We start from the raw sequence: 16,443 nt of genomic DNA, 5'->3' as shown, positions 1-16,443 counted from the left end.
GCTTGCAGATGAAATGATATTGTACATAAAAAACCTTAAAGAATCCACTCCAAAACTACTAGATCTAATATCTGAATTCAGCAAAGTTGCAGGATACAAAATTAATACACAGAAATTTGTTGCATTCCTATACACTAATGATAAACTAGCAGCAAGAGAAATCAGGAAAACAATTCCATTCACAGTAGCATAAAAAAATAATAAAGTACCTAGGAATAAACCTAACCAAGGAAGTGAAAGACCTATACCTTGAAAACTATGGGACACTCTTGAAAGAAATTAATGAGGACACTAATAAATGGAAATTCATCCCATGCTCTTGGCTACAAAGAATTAATATTGTCAAAATGGCCATCCTGCCTAAAGCAATCTACAGATTCAATGCAATCCTTATCGAAATACCTACAGAATTCTTCAATGAACTAGAGAAAATACTTCTAAAATTCATATGGAACCACCAAAGACCCTGAATAGCCAAAGCAATCCTGAGAAAAAAGAATAAAGCAGGGGGTATCTCGCTTCCCAACTTCAAGCTCTACCACAATGCCACAGTAATCAAGACAATTTGGTACTGGCACAAGAACAGACCCGAAGACCAATGGAACAGACTAGAGAGTGCAGATATAAACCAAAGCATATATGGTCAATTAATATATGATAAAGGAGCCATGGATATAGAATGGGGAAGTGACAGCCTCTTCAACAGCTGGTGTCAGCAAAACTGGACAGCTACATGTAAGAGAATGAAACTGCATTACTGTCTCACCCCCTACACAAAAGTAAACTCAAAATGGATCAAAGAGCTGAATGTAAGTCATGAAACCATAGAACTCTTAGAAAAAAATATAGGCAAAAATCTCTTGGACATAAACATGAGCAACTTCTTCATGAACATATCTCCCTGGGCAAGGGAATCATAAGCAAAAATGAACAAGTGAGACTATATCAAACTAAAAAGCTTCTGTACAGCAAAGGATACCATTGGTAGAACAAAAGACATCCTACAGTATGGGAGAATATGTTCATAAATGATAGATCCGATAAAGGGTTGACATCCAAAATATATAAAGAGTTTACACACCTCAACAAACAAAAAGCAAATAATCCAATAAAAAAATGGGCACAGGATCTGAACAGACACTTCTCCAAAGAAGAAATTCAGATGGCCAACAGACACATGAAAAGATGCTCCATGTCACTAATCATCAGGGAAATGCAAATTAAAACCACAATGAGATATCACCTCACACCAGTTAGAATGACCAACATCCAAAAGTCAAACAACAACAAATGTTGGAGAGGATATGGAGAAAGGGGAACCCTCCTACACTGCTGGTGGGAATGTAAACTAGTTCAACCACTGTGGAAAGCAGTATGGAGGTTTCTCAAAAAACTCAAAATAGAAATACCATTTGACCCAGGAATTCCACTCCTAGGAATTTACCCTATGAATGCAGCAGTCCAGTTTGAAAAAGACAGATGCATTCCTATGTTATTCACAGTACTATTTACAATAGCCAAGAATTGTAAGCAACCTAAGTGTCCATCAGTAGATGAATGGATAAAGAAGATGTGGTATACATACACAATGGAATATTATTCAGCCACAAGAAGAAAACAAATCCTACCATTTGCAACAACATGGATGAAGCTAGTGCATATTATGCTCAGTGAAATAAGCCAGGCAGAGGAAAACAAGTATCAAATGATTTCACTCATCTGTGGAGTAAAATAACGAAGAAAAAACTGAAGAAACAAAACAGCAGCAGATTCACAGAACCCAAGAATGGACTAACAGTTACCAAAGGGAAAGGGACTGGGCAGGATGGGTGGGAAGGTAGGGATAAGGGGGAAAACAGGGAATTATGATTAGCACACACAATGTAGGGGGTTGGGGACATGGGGAAGACAGTATATACAGAGAAGACAAGTAATGATTCTATAGTATCTTACTATGCTGATGGACAGTGACTGTAATGGGGTATGTGCGGGGGACTTGATAATAGGGGGAGTCTAGTAACAATGTTCAAGTAATTGTACATTAATGATATCAAAATAAAAATATATAAAAATAAAATAAAACTATTAAAAACAGTTTAGAAGAAAAAAAGAGGCTGTCATTTCCCCATTGTATATCCATAGCTCCTTTATCATGTATTAATTGACCATATATGTTTTGGTTAATATCTGGACTCTCTGTTTTGTTCCACTGTTCTGTGGGTCTGTTCTTGTGCCAGTACCAAATTGTCTTGATTACTGTGGTTTTGTAGTAGAGCTTGAAGTTGGGAAGTGAGATACCCCCTGCTTTATTCTTCCTTCTCAGGATTGCTTTGGCTATTCAGGGTCTTTTGGGGTTCCATATGAATTTTAGAACCATTTGTTCCAGTTTGTTGAAGAGTGGTGTTGGTATTTTGATAGGGATTGCATTGAATCTGTAGATTGCTTAAGGCAGGATGGCCATTTTGACAATATTAATTCTTCATAGACAAGAGCATGGGATGAATTTCCTTTGTTAGTGTCCTCATTAATTTCTCTTAAGAGTTTCTTGTAGTTTTCAGGGTATAGGTCTTTCACTTCCTTTGTTAGGTTTATTCCTAGGTATTTTATTCTTTTTTATGCAATTGTAAATGTAATTGTTTTCCTGATTTCTCTGTCTGCTAGTTCATCATTAGGGTATAGGAATGCCACAGATTTCTGTGTATTAATTTTGTATCCTGCAACTTTGCTGAATTCAGATATTAGATCTAGAAGTTTTGGAGTGGATTCTTTAGGGTTTTTTTAATGTACAATATCATTTCATCTGCAAGCAGTGAGAGTTTGAGTTCTTCCTTACCAATCTGGATGCCTTTTATTTCTTTGCATTGTCTGATTGCCATGACTAGGACCTCCATTACTAGGTTGAATAAAAGTGGGGAGAGTGGGCATCCCTGCCTTATTCCCCATCTTAGATGAAAAGCTTTCAGTTTCTTGCTGTTAAGTGTGATGTTGGCCATGGGTTTGTCATATATGGCCTTATTATGTTGAGGTACTTGCCCTCTATACCCATTTTGTTGAGACTTTTTATCATAAATGGATGTTGATTTTTGTCAAGTGCTTTTTCAGCATCTATGGAGATGATCATGTGGTTTTTGTCCTTCTTTTCATTGATGTGGTGGATGTCATTGATGGATTTTCAAATGTTGTACTTTCATTGCATCTCTCAGATTAATCCCACTTGATCATGGGGTATGATCCTCTTGATGTATTTTTGAATTTGGTTTGCTAATATTTTGTTGAGTATTTTTGCATCTATGTCATCAGGGATATAGGTCTGTAATTTTCTTTTTTTGTGGGTCTTTGCCTGGTTTTCATATTAGAGTGATGCTGGCTTTATAGAATGAGTTTGAAAGTATTCCCTCCTCTTCTAGTTTTTTGGAAAACTTTAAGGAGAATGGGTAGTATGTCTTCTCTAAATGTCTGATAAAATTCAGTGGTGAATACATCTGGTCCGGGAATTTTGTTCTTGGGTAATTTTTTGATTACCGATTAAATTTCATTGCTTCTAATTGGTCTGTTTAGATTTTCTGTTTCGTCTTTGGTCTGTCTTGGAAGGTTTTATTTTTCTAGAAAGTAATCCATTTCTTCTAGGTTATCCAGTTTGTTAGCATATAGATTTTCATAGTATTCTCTTATAATTCTTTGTATTTCTATGGTGTCCCTCGTGATTTTTCCTTTTGTCATTTCTGTTTCTGTGTGTAGATTCTCTTTTTCTCTTAATAAGTCTGGCTAGACATTTATCTATTTTATTTATTTTCTCGAAGAACCAGCTCTTGATTTCATTGATTTTTTTCTATTGTTTTATTCTTCTCAATTCTATTTATTTCTTCTCTCATCTTTATGTCCCTCTTTCTGCTGACTTTGGGCCTCATTTGTTCTTCTTCCAGTTTCAGTAATTGTGACTTTAGACTATTCATTTCAGATTGTTCTTCCTTTTTAAAATAGGTCTGGATTGCTTTATACTTTCCTTGTAGAACAGCCTTCACTGCATCCCACAGAAGTTGGGGCATTGGGCTGTTGTTTTCATTTGTCTCCATATATTGCTTGATCTCTGTTTTAATTTGGTCATTGATCCATTGATTATTTAGGAGCATGTTGTTAAGCCTCCATGTGTTTGTGAGCCTTTTTTTTTCTTTGTACAATTTGTTTCTAGTTTTGTACCTTTGTGATCAGAGAAGTTGTTTGATACAATTCCAATCTTTTAAAATTTACTGAGGTTCTTTTTGTTGCCTAGTATGTGGTCTATTCTGGAAAATGTTCCTTGTGCAGTTGAGATGAATGTGTATCCTGCTGCTTTTGGGTGTAGAATCCTGTAGATGTCTGTTAGGTCCATCTGTTTTAGTATGTTGTTCAGTGCCTCTGTGTCCTTACTTATTTTCTGTCTGGTGGATCAGTCTTTGGAGTGAGTGGTGTACTGAAGACTCCTAAAATGAATGCATTGCATTCTATTTCTTCCTTCTATTTGGTTAGTATTTGTTTCACATATATAGGTGCTCCTGTGTTGGGTGCATATATATTTATAATGGTTGTATCTTCTTGTTGGACTGCCCCCTTTATCACTATGTAATGTCCTTCTTTGTCTCTTGTTACTTTATTTGTTTTGAAGTCTATTTTGTCTGATACAAGTATTGCAACACCCGCTTTTTTCTCCCTATTGTTTGCATGAAATATCTTTTTCCCCCTTCACTTTTAGTCTGTGTATGTCTTTGGGTTTGAGATGAGTCTCTTATAAGCAGCATATAAATGGATCTTGCTTTTTAATCCATTCTCTTACTCTGTGTCTTTTGATTTATGCATTCAGACAATTTACATTTACAGTGATTATCGATAAATATGTACTTACTCCCACTGCAGGCTTTGGATTCATGGTTACCAAAGTTTCAAGGGTATCTTCTTTATTATCTATCTAATTTTAACTCAATTATGCTATTATAAACACAGTCTGATGATTCTTTATCTCTCTCCATTCTTATTCTTCCTCTTCCACTTTTTATATGTTAGGTGTTTTATTCTGTACTCTTTTGTGTTTCCCTTGACTGCTTTTGTCTATAGCTGATTTTATTTTTTTGTGTTTAGTTAGCATTTTGTTGGTCTGCTTTCTTTGCTGTGATTTTATTTTCTCTGGTGACATCTATTTTTCCTGAGGAGTACTTCCATCTAGAGAATTCCTTTTAAAATACCCTGTAGAGATTGTTTGTCAGAGGTAAATTCCCTCAGCTTTTGCTTATCTGGAAATTGTTTAGTTCCTCCTTCAAATTTAAATGATAATATTGCTAGATACAGTATTCTTGGTTCAAGGCCCTTCTGTTTCATTGCATTAAATATATCATGCCATGCCCTTCTGGCCTGTAAGGTTTCCGTTGAGAAGTCTGATGATGGCCTGATGGGTTTTCCTTTGTAGGTGGTCTTTTTTCTCTCTATGGCTGCCTTCAATACTCTGTCCTTGTCTTTGATCTTTGCCATTTTAATTATTATATGTATTGGTGTTGTCCTCCTTGGGTCCCTTGTGTTGGGAGATCTGTGGGCTTCCATAGTCTGAGAGAGTATTTCCTTCCCCAGCTTAGGGAAGTTTTCAGCAATTATTTCTTCAAAACCACATTCTATCCCCTTTTTCTTTCTTCTTCTTCTTCTGGTACCCCTATTTTGTGAATATTGTTCTGTTTGAATTGGTCACACAATTCTCTTAATATTCCTTCATTCCTAGAGATCCTTTAATCTCTCTGCCTCAGCTTCTCCTTATTCCTGTTCTCTGATTTCTGTCCATTAACAGTCCCTTGCACCTCATCCAGTTTGCTCTTAACTCCTTCCATTGCTTGTTTCATTTCTTTTATTTCCCTCCAGACTTCATCCTGTAGCTCTTCCATATTTCTCTGCAGCTGCATCAGCATGGTTATGACTTCTATTTTGGATTCTTTTTCAGCAAGATTGGTTATATCTGTCTCAGCAGGTCCTCTCTCTGGCATTTGAGTGATGTTGGACTGGACCAGGTTATTCTGCTTTTTCACGGTGATAGAAGTGATTGCTGGCGAGTGGCAGGTATGTCAGCTGGCAGGACAAAGTCCCTTCCTGCTTGCTGGTTGCCTTACCCTTCTCCACTGCCTGTGCTCGTTAACCACACACAGGGAGCAGTCCCTGGGTTAATCCCTTGATCTGCTGTAGGCAGTGTGGCCCTCGGGATAGCCTAGGGCACTGGCAGGGGTCGCAGACAAGAGGTGTGTGTTCTCTTGCGAGAATGGTGCCCCTTCATGTCTTCCAGACTTTGCGCCAGCTTCCTCTGACTGTGCTGGGCAGCTGCGCTTAGGAGGCAGTCTCTGGGTCTGGCCCAGTTAGCTGCACACTGGGAGATGACTTTTTGTGGTTGCTGTGGTGGGGCTGCTCCCCGGCTGGTCTGCAGCAATGGTAGGTCAGCCGGTTTGCTTGCAGTGCTGGCAGAGGGTAATGAACAGCAGGCTGCTTATTGCCGTGAAGGGTTTCGGACCTGTGTTGCCACCCGGGGGTTAGGGCACCTGAAGTTTCTTAAAATTCCCAGTCTGCTGGGCTCAGTGTTCCAGGACGATTTTGTCCACCTGTTAAGCCCTTGGCCCTCTAAGACTTTTAAAGTGTCTGCTTTTATTTTGTCCCAGGGGAGCCGGCTGTGGGTACCCACTCACAGTCTCAGTCTTGGATTTTGCTTTTCTGTCTCTCTAATATCCAGTACACCTTGCAATGTGTCTTCTATGCTTCCGGTGCAGATTACTAGGGCTGGTTATTTAGCAGTCCTGTGCTTCCACTCCCTCCCCACTCTGATTCTTTTCCTCCCACCGGTGAGCTGGGGTTGGGGGAGTGCTCGGGTCCCACTGGGTCACGGCTTTGTATCTTACCCTTTTTGTGAGATGCTGAGTTCTTGCAGATATAGATGTAACCTGGATGTTGTACTATATTTTCTGGTCTCTCTTTTAGGAATAGTTGTATTTGCTGTATTTTCAAAATGTATATGGTTTTGGGAGGAGATTTCCACCACCCTACTCATGCCACCATCTTGAGAATCCCCTCCAAAATTCTTATATAAGAGCCATGGACTGTGCCTTCAAATATAATTCTTTTATTAAAAATAACTTAGAAATGAAACTGTTTATTGAGGACATTTTTATGTCATATTTGAATGAGAGGGTTTTTTAGCAGTGTTTCTAAATGTGAACTCCTTTTATATGGTCTAGCTTCTCTCATTCAAATCCCTAACCCATTTACTGAAGATGTAATTTGTGCAAAGCATTATGCCAGGTGTTAAATGACACTGCTTCCGTAATGTGAATCATTAACTTGGTGAAAGCTAAGTGCATCAGAATAATCCTGGAAGCTTTCATAAACACAGATTCCTAGGTCCCTATGCAGATATTCTGATTCAGAGGTAGGTGGGAACATCTGAATTTTTTAAATCTCCCAATGTGATTTTACTGCAGAAGCAGTTTTAAGAATAATGCTGTAAATAAGTAAAAAATGTAGATGATATGGCTCTCTCTTTTAAAGGGATCACACTCTAGTTATGAAACTGTACCACATACTGCTATCATTATAGCATGGGAAAATTGTGGTAAATGCTGTTAAGAGAATTACGACTGACCCTCCATGATAGGACTTTTTCTTGATAGCCTAAAAGAATGCTCTATGACAGCAGTTCTCACTTTGGGGTCCATGAGTACCAAGAGGTCCATGGATAGTAGGAGGTTGTTAGTCTTTATTTCCACTAAATTCTAACTGAAATTTGTAATTTTCTGCAATTATTCATGTAGGCAAAAATTAGCAATGTCTGAGATCACAATAGAGATCTTAAACTATTGTTTACTCTTACCACTACTTCAAAGTTTTCAGTAGTTACTGTTACATAATGTGCTACCAAAAAAGCACAAATATGTTATACATGTACAACTATACATAACTCTTTGGTGTCTTACTAATTACATGTAGCCTTTTTCTTAATTATTCTGAGGTGTTGTAAATGGTTAAGAATGGCTGATCTGATAGAATAGTGAACATAGAAAGGATTTTACCAATCATTTAATCCATCTTCTTCATTTTAAAATTGAAAAATGAAGTGTATTGAACACTGTGATTGACTTACCTCTCCCCTAATTAGTTTCTATAATTGACTTCAAATCAAGGGCAGAATTGGATTGCTTAAAGAAAATACCTTCCCTCCTATCAGTGATTCTCCTGGAATGGGCTGCTGCAGGGGTGGAATGCCAAACTTTTCTGAAGAAAATTCTATTTTTTCTTAAATAAGAGAGATAGGATAACATTCTTTGTCCTCCACTTAAGTGAGTATGAAGAAAAGTCCCCTTTTTTTGCTGATAGTCATCTTTCAATTATGGTTGGAGCCATCCTTGTAACAAAAGGGATAAATCTAAGAGAAAAAAGGAAAAAAAGGAAGGTGATTTCTGAACGAACTGACTGATGCTGACCCAACTCCACCTTTGCATTCCCACTTACAAGTTAATGATATGTTCTCAATTGTTATGCTGTATTTTTAAGCAATTGTGAGCTGGTTTACAATTGTTCACAAAGTTGTTTTAACATCATTTCACCTAGATTTTTAATTCAATATTAACTGAGCACTACTGTGTGCCAGATACTTCCCTAAGCAATTTATTTATATTGAAACCTACATTCTTCACAAAACCCTATTATTGTCCCCATTTCTGCAGATGAGGGAATCAAAGTGCAGAGCAGTTAAGTCACTTGCCCACAGTGGTCCAGTCAGTAGTGAATGGAACTGGGATCTGGAACTGCCTGAAGACTGGAGATCCATACTGGGTGTGTAGCTCCCTGCTGCCCACCCATTTTCTATCTCCCCAAAATCTTACTGCTAGTTTCTATAAAACCATGGGAACTATTTAGCTGTGTCTTGATTTTACTTATGCATGTAAGCCCCTGAGGAAAGATGATAATTGAAAGTAAAAAAGAAAAAATCTTGCATTTGCTTAAAATGTGATGTGTTTTTACATAGTTACAATATCAACATTCTTACAGGAATTGCTGTTTTGTGACCAAGGAACACCTGTGTATGAAGTAAATTAGAAAACTGTATTCTGGGAAGTAAGGGGCTTCATTGGGTTAAGGTTTAATTTTGGTGTAATTTAGTAGCAAATAAGAGGGGAGAAAAAAATGTGTCAATACCAAGCAATGGCCACCTCCAAAATGGTGATGGGGTGGGTCCTAGAGGGAGTCAACACAGGTGAGTATACAGAAGGGTACTGGGAACTGAGCTGTGGGAAAACAGAAAAGCAACTGGTGAGCCAGAGACAAGTCATTGGGGCTCAGTTCTAGACAATTCTAGTTATGGTAGGCAATTCATGTGGCTTAATTTAATTGGCTTTACATGCAAACTAAAACCCACAGGTAGGACTCAGGTGTGCAATAGTCAATACTTTGTAATCGTTTAAAACCTGTGTTCTAAACTTGTTAAATCAAAACAGTTGCAAAGAGTATTGGCTAAAATAATAGATTTGTAGTTCTTTCCCTATACAGCTTCACACAATGGGTATCAAAGAGGAAGAAACATTTGCATTAAAAAAAACATCCATGATGGGTCTTCAAATCTGGCAAATTTCAAAATTACTGATTGTAGATTAATCAAATCAAAAAAAGAGAGAGAGAGACAATGGCCATGACTATAAAATGGGGGATGCAATACAAATCAGTTCAGTGGAGATTTGAGCAACATTCTTTTTAGGTTGGAAACATGTACAGCCTTCATTCATGAGATATTTACTGACTACACACTATATGCTAGCCATTAGTGCTGTATGTAAGTGGTGATTTGTGATAAACATATTGTGATTTTTCTCCCCAGAAGTGTTCAGTCAACAGGAGAGATACATCAGTCAACAGGCAATTATAATACACTTTGATAAATTCAATATCAGAATTAGATAGTTTTTTAAAATAATTTTACAGTAGCATGTAGAAGCTTATGACCTAATTTTAGGAAGCCATGCCTAAACTGAGAATTGAAAGGCAAAGGGGGGATATGTGCAGGATATGCCAAGACTGAAGTTTTCCATGGAGTAAAGCCTTATGTGAGGTGGTGGCAAAGCAGGCAGAACAAGGCTGGAGAGTGACATAGAAAACAGATGATGAAGGGTCTTCAGAAAATACAGAGAGACACTGGAGAGATTCAAGCAAGGCATAATCAGGTTTGTATTTTAGAAAGTGACTTCAGAGTAGCAAAGGAATTCCAGTAAGACCAACTTTATAGTCAGAAATTAATTAAGAAACTGGAGAAGTAAATCAGGCTTTGATTATAGTCACCTTGTATTAATTTTTTTTGGTATGTAATATTATCACAAACTTAGTGGCTTAAAACAACACATACCTGTTTCTGTGGATTAAACGTGGCTTCCCTGCCTTACGGTTTCTATGACTGCCAAGTATCAGCCAGGGCTGTGTTCCCACGTGGAGACTATGGAAGGGGCGGCCTTCAGTTCCTTATGGTTGAACTAAGAGCGTCGGTGTTTGCTGACGCTCGGCCAGATGCTAACCCTCAACTTCTGAAAGTTACCGGCAGTCCTTGCCATGTGACGTTGCTCAACATGGCTGGGCTGATAGAGGCATCCTAAGGTCTGTGCGTCGTACCTGAATTTAAAAAAGGTCATTAAGGATGAAGAGAAATATGTAAGTTCAAGCTGTTGTCAGTGTCTTGAGTAAGCTTACATTTTTACATCAGTTTCCATTACAATTGTGCAGTTCATGAACCTGCAGAATATTTCTTAAACATAAAAACAAAAGCATCTGACCCTTCGCTTTTTGAGTGATTATTTCTGTATTAGGTGCAAGTGCTGGGACTATAGAATAATTGTCTTCTATGCCACGTAATGATTATAAAATAGATGTTTGCTCTGAGTAGAGGAAAAGACTTGGAAGGAAAATTCCCCTCCATGGACAGTGAGTTCAAAGACATTCCTTAATTACTAAGAAAAGATGCCCCAAGAGTGCCACCCATTCCCAGAAACACAGCAGGCATTAGTCACAGGTTTGGCCCAGGAGCAGATGCTGGAGTCCTGGAACTTCACTTCCAAGTGGTTAAAACCAAGCATTTCATTTCAACATGTCACAGCTATTTGACATTTCAGGAAAGAGATTACCAATTAGTTTAAGTAATTTAGCCAAAACCTTAGGAAATTTTTAAAAATTACTTCCACCTTGTAGCGTTGCCATATGTGTCTCCAAATTCTACTTGTCCTATATATGTCCCAAGTGTGTTATTATTCAGTGAAATCAAAAGCCTGTTCAAATCATTTACAGAAATCCCATAAGCTCTAGCAGTATCCTGGGCAGCTAATAGGACTAAACTAGGAATCTTTCACTTAACTGCAGTGCTGAACGTTCACATTCTTGAATATTGATCTAATGACAGATTACAAAGTGTTCCTCAGTAGGCTTACAGATCAAGTATTATTTTTAACTGATTCCCCATGTAACTGTTAGTATATAGGAAGGCAAGTGGTTGTTTCATTGGTATTGGTGCTGCTAGATGATGCCAGTTGAATCTGAAATGCCTTCCTGATCACCAAGTTGTTACATCAGACATGCAAACTCAATTTGCCCATAGTGAGCCACCACCCCAGTGGGTAAGTCCAAACTGGATACAGAATGTTGCCCACTGACGTGTCGGCGTCATATGGAACAGCTGTGGAACAGCCTTGTGCTCACTCCCCTTCATGGAGTTTTATTTTCTCCAGCTTGCTGCTCCTGCAGGCAAGACACATGGGCAAGGAAACCAAGTGACGCTTTGGAGTCTGCAAGTGTAAATTAGGCTAGAAAAACAATGTATGTAGTTAGCAAAATAACTATGACAATGCTTATATGGCTAATTGTAATACTAATAATGATAAACATAATTATGTAATAATGCTGCTAGTAGTAACAATAGCTAATATTTTAGTGGTTCATAGGGGCAAGTCAGAGTGTTGAAGTAGTTAATCATCCTAAACTAATTTTAATTCCCCATTTAGAAAAGAAACTAAACTTTGGGTCTATTTATATGTTTTGTCCAAAATACCTCACTCATAAGTGCCAGAGGAAGATTCACACTTAGTTGTATCTTCCTCGAAGTTCTTTGAAATTCTTAAAGATATATAATATGGCCAATTTAATTGCAAGGATCTGAAAACTACAACAATCTGAACAAACTGCTGGTTGAAATAAAAGGGAAATTTTTTAAGAAAAGTATATTTATGAATCAGTTTTTACCATCCATATTTCAAAGCATATAATGCTGTCAAAAAATATGGCATTATTTTTTCTGGAAATCATAACTAAAGGAGTTTAATTAAACATAATTAAAACAACCCATTCCTTAATGCTGATAAACAGATCTGGTGTTCTATAACTGTAACTTGGTTATTTATTCCTTCTATTTTTCTAAAGTGCATTATTTTCTTTTAAATGTTTGAGATGATGTATTTCACAGGGTTTAAAAATGTCTGGTCCATTGGGTTGGTTACACCTTCTCTTCTTCATGTTCACCCCTCAGACAGCACACAAGCACTCTTTGTTATTACCTGTAGCAAAAAAATGCTTGCCTGTGAAATCATTACCTTTTGATCTCAATAAAGTCTAAGGCTATAGCACTCAGCTCATGATTTTTTTTCGCCCTATTTTCTTAGCTTGAATTCTGGACACACAGTCTTGCCATTATAAATACTGCCTGTGGGAAATAAGGAAGTAGAGCCGCTTGTGTGCTTCACCAACGGACGTGCCAGATGCCAGCCAACTGCATAGCATGCAGCTTGTAAAGCAAACAGAAACCACACTAAGGCTTCCATGCATGGGGAATTGTAAGCATAGGCTCGCCATTGCTTTTATTTGAAAGTGCCCAGTTTATTCTACACATTTTATAAATCATGCTCTACCCAGGGCACTACAGAGGATGTGAGGAACAGGATAAACAGTATAGAGCAACTGTATGATGTGTGGGAGGTGGGGACAGCCTCGCTGTGAAATGATTGCCCCTTTTTCTACCCACTTTTTTTTCATTGTCTCCCATTCCCACATACTGAGAACATGTTTACCAACCAACGATAGTGTCTCAAGTTGAAAGTGAAGTCATGCCTAGCACATTATCTACAGCCGTGTCCTCAAAACCTTTCTTTTTCTTTCCCTTCCTCTTCTTCATTCCTGGATAGTCTAATGGTCCAAGCACAGTTGAGAAAGCCTGTGCACTTCCCAAACCCATCATCATTTCAATACAGTCAGGGAAAGCAGAACAGAGCCTTGTGGGGAAAATAATCACACTATTTGTTAAGTTACTGTCTCTCAGCTCCAAACCTACTTTCTCCTCCTCTTTGCAATAGGGCTCTGCAAACCACTTTTGTTGTATACAAACGGTTGCCCGTCAAGCTTTGACAACGAGGGGAGCCAGAGGAGCCTGCTAAGTTGGAGGAGGAGGAAGAGGCTTGCTCTTTCCTGTTCTCTGCTGGTTGCTGTTGGGCTTCCAACTGCTGTGCTTCCTGTGGGCATCGCGTCAGCAAGGCTTCACGCTGGAGTGGCAATCCCTCCCCACAGGGTGGCAGAGGAAGACTGGGAAGTGGAGACAGAAAAGGAGACATTCTCCTTTCCGTGTGTTCCCTGTATGCTTCCCCTGGGATTCTTTCCTGCCTTAGTGTCCTGGGAACATCAGCTCAGCAACACATCCTCCCCCTGCAGAGGCAGTTCCTTCCCAGAGCAGCAAGTGAACCCCACCTTCGGTTCCGCCAGCACTCACTGCGCCAGCCACACTGATGTCGGCACCGTAGACTGGCATCAGAAGTCTGGCTCCCAGCCCTGCAGGACCCCTCTTCCCAGCTCAGAGGTGCAGCACCAGCTAGCAACACTCCCTCACTGGAGAGCTGTGGCACACCAGATCCAGTCTTGCCAAAGGCCAAGAGAAATATAGCTGAATGACAAATTATCAGGCTCTCTCTGTGAACTCTATAAAGAACTTCCAGCAGTTGTAGAGTGTTTCCAGAGAGCAACTGGAAGATTAAGATCACAGCTTTAAAGCTGAAGATTTAATTTTTCAGATGATGCTCTTGGTTGGGCATTTTGGACTCTCTTTTAGAGGCTATTTATATCTCTCTGTTCACTAATTTTAACTACTCTATTTTCCCTAAGAGCTTACACATCTTCAATATTGTAAGCTTGCAGAGGGTAGGAACCTTCTGTTATGTATTCTCAGTACATGGGCAGCTCTCAGTATGTCTGAATGCTTACAAAAAAGGAATTGTTTGGCTTTGGTTATAGTTCCTGATTTGTGGACAGCAGGTTGCCAGAAAGGCTCTCCCTACAGCGTTTGGAGACAGGGTGGTCACAGAGAAATAGAATGGTAACTTAATAGCAGCCTTAATTCAAAGTATCAGCGGGGAAGAAAATGTGAGTAGCAGCAAGAAATGGCAAATTGCAGCTTCTACAGGGCAAAGGTAAAAAAGAGCCAAACAAAACAAAAAACCTGAGACTCAAAAGAGTTATATTAAGATTATATCAGTAAAGATTTCTTAAAACAGCAGTCTCTGGGCCTGCCTATCAGCATCATTAATATCACAGACTAAGAATAGAAGCTGTGAAACCCTAGGAAGCTACCAAAAAGTGGAGAAACACTGAAGGGGTGAATCATACAACTAAAGCAAAGAAAAGCTGGCCCTTGAGGCTTTTTATTCTGCAGCAGTTTCACCCAGAGCAAGCTGCTCACTTTCCAAATGCCTTAAATCAAGCAGCAGGTATCCACAGCCTCAAGGTAAGAAATATTAAGCAGACCCGAGACATTGCAGAGGCGGAGCTGGAAGATTTGTCAGGGTGGTTCTCTGCCAATTTTGTCTCTTTTTACCTTCATATCCTAAAAACGGACAGGAATAAAATTCTGGTTCCATATCCCTCGGTTGTGGATTTCACTGTCATCCTCCGCGTACAAAGAGAGACGCCCGTTGCTCCTATGAGGCATGGACCAAGTTCCAGTCCAAATTCATTTAACTGTTTTAGAAATGTTTATATTTAAAACATTTACATATCTTTTCTCTTCCTGTTTTTTTTTAAAAAATAAAAGTATAAGGTGGAGATTTAAGATCAAGACAAAAAAGGCTACAGTCCACTTACTTTCTATTTACATGTAATAAATCTTGAGATTAGCATTAGTTCTAGAGATGCTTCCACAAGGAAATGTCCTTGACTTGAGAAAATCAAATAGTCAAAATCTCAGTATTGGGAGGGAACCTAAATGTTATCTAGGCAAAGAAACAGCAGATTTTTCCTGTGTAAGACGAGATACTGACTATTTCAGGCTTTGTGGACCATACAGTTTCTGTCATATTGCCCAACTCTGCAATTATACCATGATAGCAGTATCTGCAATATATAAATGAATGAGCATGGTTGTTTTCAATAAAATTTTATTTATAAATACAGGCAGTAGGCTGGATTTAGCCCTTGGATCAAAGTTTGTGTCCCTTGATATAGGCTATCAGGCCATTTGCTGAAAGAAACTCCTCTAAGATGGAAGCAAAGTGGTCCTGAATATTTGGCCTAAATTTGATTATTCATCTTTTTATATGTTGGCTATAACACTCCTACACTTAAGGGCATAAATTTTAAGTGTACAGCTTGATATATTTTTACATATGCATATACCCCTGTGGACACCACCCAGATCATGATACATTTTCAACAGCCTGTCAAGAAGGCTCTCCTGTCTCCCTGCTGAATCAGTTACCCACAGAAGTAACCCCATTCTTACTTTATCAATATAAACTAATGCTGCCTATTCCTGAGTGCCACATAGATTGAATCGAGCAGATTATGGTATGTTATGTGAGGTTTCTGGTTGTTCAACATTATGAGGAATTATTTATCATTTAGAGAATTCTTGCTCCTCTGTTTGCAGATGACATGATATTGTACATAAAAAAACCCTAAAGAATCCACTCCAAAACTACTAGATCTAATATCTGAATTCAGCAAAGTTGCAGGATACAAAATTAATACACAGAAATCTGTGGCATTCCTATACACTAATGATGAACTAGCAGAAAGAGAAATAAGGAAAACAATTCCATTTATAATTGCATCAAAAACAATAAAATACCTAGGAATAAACCTAACCAAGGAAGTGAAAGACCTATACTCTGAAAACTACAAGACACTCATGAGAGAAATTAAAGAAGATACCAATAAATGGAAACACATCCCATGCTCATGGATAGGAAGAATTAATATTGTCAAAATGGCCATTCTGCCTAAAGCAATCTACAGATTCAGTGCAATCCCTATCAAAATACTAACAGCATTCTTCAATGAACGAGAGCAAATAGTTTCAAAATTCATATGGAACCACAAAAGACCCCGAAGTGCCAAAGCAATCCTGAAAAGGAAGAATAAAGCTGGGGGGATTATGCTCCCCAA

At 38.5% G+C, this 16,443-nt stretch overlaps 1 long non-coding RNA gene across 1 annotated transcript; it reads right to left on the bottom strand.

Annotated features, from left to right (window-relative positions):
- Positions 1-7,023: 7,023 nt before the first annotated feature.
- LOC130685060 (uncharacterized) lies at positions 7,024-13,224 on the bottom strand. The gene is made up of 3 exons (XR_008999495.1): positions 12,612-13,224; positions 10,388-10,647; positions 7,024-8,416 (listed from the first exon to the last, which is right to left on the bottom strand). It is a non-coding gene; the product is annotated as an uncharacterized LOC130685060 (long non-coding RNA).
- Positions 13,225-16,443: the final 3,219 nt, after the last annotated feature.

Source organism: Manis pentadactyla, chromosome 10 (genome assembly GCF_030020395.1).
Source record: "Manis pentadactyla isolate mManPen7 chromosome 10, mManPen7.hap1, whole genome shotgun sequence".
Lineage (NCBI taxonomy): Eukaryota > Metazoa > Chordata > Mammalia > Pholidota > Manidae > Manis > Manis pentadactyla.
The sequence above is the reverse complement of the archived record's forward strand: the minus strand, read 5'-3'. Positions and strand labels throughout refer to the sequence as shown.